The sequence below is a fragment of the Dermacentor silvarum genome, chromosome 8 (genome assembly GCF_013339745.2).
Source record: "Dermacentor silvarum isolate Dsil-2018 chromosome 8, BIME_Dsil_1.4, whole genome shotgun sequence".
Taxonomy (NCBI): domain Eukaryota; kingdom Metazoa; phylum Arthropoda; class Arachnida; order Ixodida; family Ixodidae; genus Dermacentor; species Dermacentor silvarum.
Window position 1 is genome coordinate 147,088,824 of NC_051161.1, and position 5,220 is coordinate 147,094,043.

The 5,220-nt window shown below is 44.7% G+C and overlaps 2 non-coding genes across 2 annotated transcripts; one reads left to right on the top strand and one right to left on the bottom strand.

The window, feature by feature from the left end:
• Positions 1 to 443: 443 nt before the first annotated feature.
• On the top strand, positions 444 to 535 carry Trnay-gua (transfer RNA tyrosine (anticodon GUA)). The gene is given in 2 exon segments: positions 444 to 480; positions 500 to 535. It is a non-coding gene; the product is annotated as a tRNA-Tyr (tRNA).
• A 4,201-nt stretch (positions 536 to 4,736) lies between these two features.
• On the bottom strand, positions 4,737 to 4,809 carry Trnaa-agc (transfer RNA alanine (anticodon AGC)). Its single transcript has one exon. It is a non-coding gene; the product is annotated as a tRNA-Ala (tRNA).
• Between the last annotated feature and the right edge of the window lie 411 nt (positions 4,810 to 5,220).

Below are 5,220 nucleotides of genomic sequence, written 5' to 3' on the forward strand. Positions count from 1 at the left end.
GCCTACTGAAGCGACAATATCATGAAACGCAGTCATGATGCCTGATGGTTAAACCAGGCCCCGTGCACCTTTTATCTTGTGCCATTATATACTGGCACGTGGCGTGTCCACTGGTACTGATGCAATGTTCGATTTTTGTTTTTGGTCAAACATTTAGTATATTTTTCTAAATCTTGTAATTTACCCCTGCTACAATAATAGCCCTTTGGGCGCATGTAGTAATCTTAATAAGTTATACAAATAAAGGTAAGTCCGCCATTCCTGAAGGAACCGTCCCTACGGGTCTCGATAAAAATATTGCTTTATCAGCATTGGCCACCCTTATAAACAATCATTAGCACGCGCGGCCATCCCGGCGCATTTTTCTGAACTAGTTTTCCGCAATACGCTTTCCTTACTTAAAGTGGGTCACGCGAGGCGTAGCCTCCGTAAATACATTCTGACCGTCGATAGCTCAGTTGGTAGAGCGGTGGACTGTAGAGGCACCTTCGAGGCAGTCATCCATAGGTCGCTGGTTCGAATCCGGCTCGACGGATGTGTTTTTTTTTTTTTTTTTTTTTTACTCACCTAATAAAGTTTAACGTTAGTACTGTGCTTGCTGCGGCATACTATGTTGCACAAGCAGCCCGAAGACACGGGAGTTGCCATGCTAACACGATTTACAGGAACCACACGGCTACGGTGCCCATGGCTCCCGGAAGCAGCTGTGGCATGCGGCTGCCCAGGCCTGTTGCGGGCGCGTGCAATGGTCACGTGGCAGTCGGCGTTCGTGGACATTCACCATTCATAAACAATGCAATCGTGGCGCCGCTTCTCATTTGCTATGCAGGAGAAATACAACCGTGTATAGAAATATTGCACTGTTCTGGTAGTTCGTAAGACATAGCGTTATTATATTCCAGCGCAGAAACGGGACAACCATATGGATGAGACAGCGGGCAATGTTGACACGACAGAATTTCGTCAGCGTTGCGTTTGTTTCCCAGTCGGAAAAGAGACTTTATTCGGCACGCGTCGTGTAAGCTGCAAGGCTCGATGCGAAGAAGGTGTCTTTTCCTATTTCCTCCTTCTGTGATCACAGCTTATGTAGTGCGTTCGTTTTTAGTTCGAACATTTTTTTTAGAAAAAGCCCACAGTGGTTACTGGAGGCACACCACTACAGATTGAGTATCGGCAAGGCGGACATCATTTGCAAGAAAAACCAGAGCAATTCTTTGTTATAAACTTCATGGCGCACGCTTATATCAGAAAGCTCAAGTGAATTGAGATAATATTCTAGTTCCGCGTTTCAGCATTTCAAAACATCAATGTAAAGCGAAATAACTGACCTGAAATAATTCGTTGAATTTACCTGCTTATCTACGCAGCACTGCGAAGCGCGGCTCGCATTGCAACCCTCCTGTGACGTAACAGGGCGGTGCAACATGAAGCTTGGCTATACGGTGTGACAAAGCGGTGCCTCTCGCCCCCGGTGCAGAAATGACTATGCAACCAATCACGAGTTGCGAGCAATTGGAATCAATTTTTTTTTTATTTTACGCCACTCTACGTCACAGGAGAGCGGCACCGCGAGGCAGGCTTCGCAGTGCCACGTGCATAATCAGGTAAATTTAACGAAAAACTTGACACCAATTACTTCGGTTTATACATGACCGTTTGCTGAAGTGATGAAACATGAAACTAGTGTTTTATTATAGTTCCCTTCAACCTTGCATTATAAACGCGTGCCGTAAGTTGTAAGTACGAAGTTCATCAATTTAATTACTTTAGTTAGTAAGCGCACTGCTTTGGTTTGTTTTTGTATTTTTTGTTTTGGACACAGAGTTATTCGGTAATGACACGATTCTCCTAATCTTTCCTGGCTTTTTTTAGTGCTCAATGTAAAAACAAAAGAACGCTATATTCTGCTGAATCCTACAATAACATGACTTCACAACTCTCCGTGTTGTCTTGCCTGTCTGGTTGTTTCGTTTATGCAGTGGAAAACACCACCATATAAAAGACGTTCAATACAATAAATGCTACCATTTTCGCCGATATTTCACCTCTGATCTAACAGCTTTTTTGTTTACTTAGAAACCCATATACAACATAATAACCATAGTGTCACGCATTCGCTTTTTCTTCAAAGTTTCTTGGGAGCTGTCATCTCGAAGTTAAGTTATAGCGACAGTTGATATTCTCTCTTCAAGGACTCTAATTTATGTGGCTTATATCTCCGGTTGGCTGAACTGTGGGCACTGTGACAGAGTCTCTCAAGCTGCCACATATTCAGACACAATTTCACATCATCATCATCATCGTCATCATCAGCCTATATTTATGTCCACTGTAGGAGGAAGGCCTCTCCCTGCGATCTCCAATTACCCCTGTCTTGCGCTATACTCGGCGACAGCTTTTCTTGACAGCACTGTGGAAGCTTCAGAGCCGAACCGCCTGCATGCGCGCGCGCCAGGAAATATTACCTGTTTTATTTTCTGATTCTAAGAGTTACTTGGCCCGAATAAATAAAACTTTCTTAATTATAAATATTGAACAAGTATGGGAAGCTGCTCATGAAAAAAAGGTTATCGTGCGCCTTAATTTTTTCTTTTTTATTTCTTGGACGGCACCACGTTTTCTGCACCGCCTGCTGGTGGCTCTCGCAGTAAACATGGCGTCCCCGGTGCCGGCGGTACCGTGTGTGGCCGCAAACTCTCCTTCTCGTTCTCCGAGGAGGCTATACTCTAAATGTTACAAGAAGTGGGTCTCCAAACAAACCACGCAGGTTATCTGCAATATCTACGCTGGAGTAAGGCGCCGACAGCCCGAGCTGTCGACGAATACGTTTTGCTAAACACACTAGCCCTGCGAGCTAGCGAAAACCGAAACTGGAACTGAAATCGGCTGCAAGCTGCCGGACCACTTGCGTAGTAACACAAATGTGCGGAGGCCCCGCCTCCATAGCCTTCGCTCCAATGTCAAGAAACGCTGTCGCCGAGTATAGCTGCTTCCAACTTGCGTCTGTAAATTTCCTAACTTCATCCCCCCACCTAGATTTCTGCCGTCCTCGACTGCGCTTCCCTTCTCTTGGTATCCATTCTGTAACTGTAATGATCCACCGGTTATCCATCCTACGCATTACATGGCCTGCCCAGCTCCATTTTTTCCGCTTAGTGTCAACTAGAATATCGGCTAACCCCATTTGCTATCTGATCCACACCGCTTTCTTCCTGTCTCTTAACGTTAGGCTTAACACTTTTCGTTCCATTGCTCTTTGTGCAGTCCTTAACTTCTTCTCGAGCTTCTATGTTAACCTCCAAGTTTCTCCCCATATATTACCACCAGTAGAATGCAATGATTGTACACTTTTGTTTTCCACGACAGTCGTAAGCTCCCAGTAAGGAGTTGGTAATGCCTGCCGTATGCACTCCATCCCAATTTTATTCTTCTGTAAATCTCTTTCCAGTGATCAGGATTCCCCTGTAAGTAACTGACCTGGATGAAACTACTCCCTTTACAAAATCTAGTGGCTTACTGGTGATCCTCAATTCTTGTTCCCTTGCCAGGCTGTTCAACAATTATCTTTGTCTTCTGCATATAATCTTTAACCCACTCTTGCACTTTCTTGTTCCTCAATCATTTGTTGTAATTCGTCCCCATTGTTGCTGAATAGGACAATGTCATCTGCAAACCGAAGGTTGCTGAGATATTCGCCGTCGATCCTCACTCCTAAGCCTTCCCAGTGTAAGAGCTTGAATCTTCTTCTAAGCATGCAGTGAACAGCATTGGAGAGATTGTTTCTCCTTGCCTGACCTTTTCTTTATAGGTTACTTTCTACTTTTCTTGTGGAGAACCAAGGTAGCTGTGAAATCCTTGTAGATATTGCCAAGATAATCACGTATGCCTCCTGTACTCCTTGATTACACAATGCCTCTGTGACTGCTCGTATCTCTACTGAATCTAATGCATTTTCATAATCTATGAAAGCCATGTCGAGAGGTTGATTGTACTCTGCAGATTTCTCTATTACCTGATTGATGACATGGATATGATCCATCGTAGAATATTCCTTCCTAAAGCCAACCTGTTCTCTTGGTGGCTGAAGTTAAGTGTTGTCCTGATTCTATTGGAAATTATCTTCGTGAATACTTTATACAATATTGAAAGCAAGCTAATGGGTCTATAATTCTTCAATTATAGACCGATGTTCTTTAACGTCTTCCTTCTGATGGATTAGTATAATGTTGGTGTTCTATAGTTGATATTTAACTTATTTTTGGCAGTTGGCAGAGCGCTTGAAGCGTGATCCACCTCCGCCGCGGGTCGAGCCCGTATTGCACAATCTCCGGGATCGGCCCACGCATGCCTGTCCACGTGCCGTGATACGGACGTAAAATAAATATTAAGAAATACAAACGTACACCGTATGTACCAGTTGCTGGATCAGTCATGGCTTTGTTTATACAGAATGTTAGGGAATGAACACCAGATAAATAAATATTAACAATATTACCACGCAAAGCGTCGTCTGCGTGTAGCAAGAACAAAAAAATGGAGGCAGAAAAAGGTGTCGAGGACACCTACAGATTATATATTAGAAGGCAGTCGGAACAACTCTACTAGAGAACTCAGAAAGGATCACGCTTAGCCTTTTGCGAACGCGCATATTTTCTCTAAGTACGGTGTCAAAATCGAGCCCCTCTACAGTCACGAGTGTCGGACCACAAACAAAAAAAAAATGAGTAAAAAGACTATGGAGGTGCTGGGTATCGATCCCAGTACCTCTCGCATGCTAAGCGAGCGCTCTACCATCTGAGCTACACCCCCGACACGGTCTCATGGCAACAAAACAGCTACTGCACAGGGTGCAACGCCTTACTTGTGAAACTAGGACGAAGGGCAGATTGAGAGCGCAGGAGGGGGTGTGACGACTGGTTTTTGCCGGGACCTCGCTTCGCATTGTAAACTTTGCGCCGCGGCGCATTACGTGTTCAGGGTCAAAATTACATACTGGGGATTTACGTGCAAAAACCACGATCACTCATGAGGCGCGCCGTGGTGGGAGACTCCGCATGAATTTGGACTACCTTTGCTTGCCCATTTATTCCAGGGTGCACTGGCATTTTGCTTTCCGTCCCCATCAGAATGCAGCCACCACCGATCGAATCGAACCTGTGCTTGGCAGCGCAACGACACAACCACTGAACAATTTCGGTGGGTTCGAGATTACTCTTCATT